Source organism: Petaurus breviceps, unplaced genomic scaffold, assembly GCF_028583685.1.
Source record: "Petaurus breviceps papuanus isolate PSGF00001 unplaced genomic scaffold, PetGlider_PUasm1.0 90847, whole genome shotgun sequence".
NCBI lineage: Eukaryota > Metazoa > Chordata > Mammalia > Diprotodontia > Petauridae > Petaurus > Petaurus breviceps.
Genome location: NW_027187360.1, coordinates 14471397 through 14471750, shown reverse-complemented (window position 1 = coordinate 14471750; position 354 = coordinate 14471397).

The following is a 354-nucleotide window of genomic DNA, read 5'->3' as shown; positions in this document are numbered from 1 at the left end:
GGGCACTGTCGGTCCCTAATCAGGAAGAGCATCTCCCTCCCTAGTTGCTTGTGCAAAGCTGGGCTGTACTGGGACTAGGCGATGCCCAGGGGACAGCAGCGAGCGAGGAAGGTGCTCAAGAAGTCGCGTGCTGCCCCTGGAGTCCCGGAGGAAGTACATGCAGAGGGTTAACTTTGGTGGGAGATGATCACTCGAAGAGTGGGAGGCTTGGGCAGTAGTCTCTTCGGTTGGGGAAAGGCCACTTATGTGGGGTGATGAAGCTGGAGATGACGGCCAGGGGAGCTGGGCCAGCTGAGTGTGATGCGAGGTGTGTGTGTGTGTGTGTGTGTGTGTGTGTGTGTGTGTGTGTGTGTG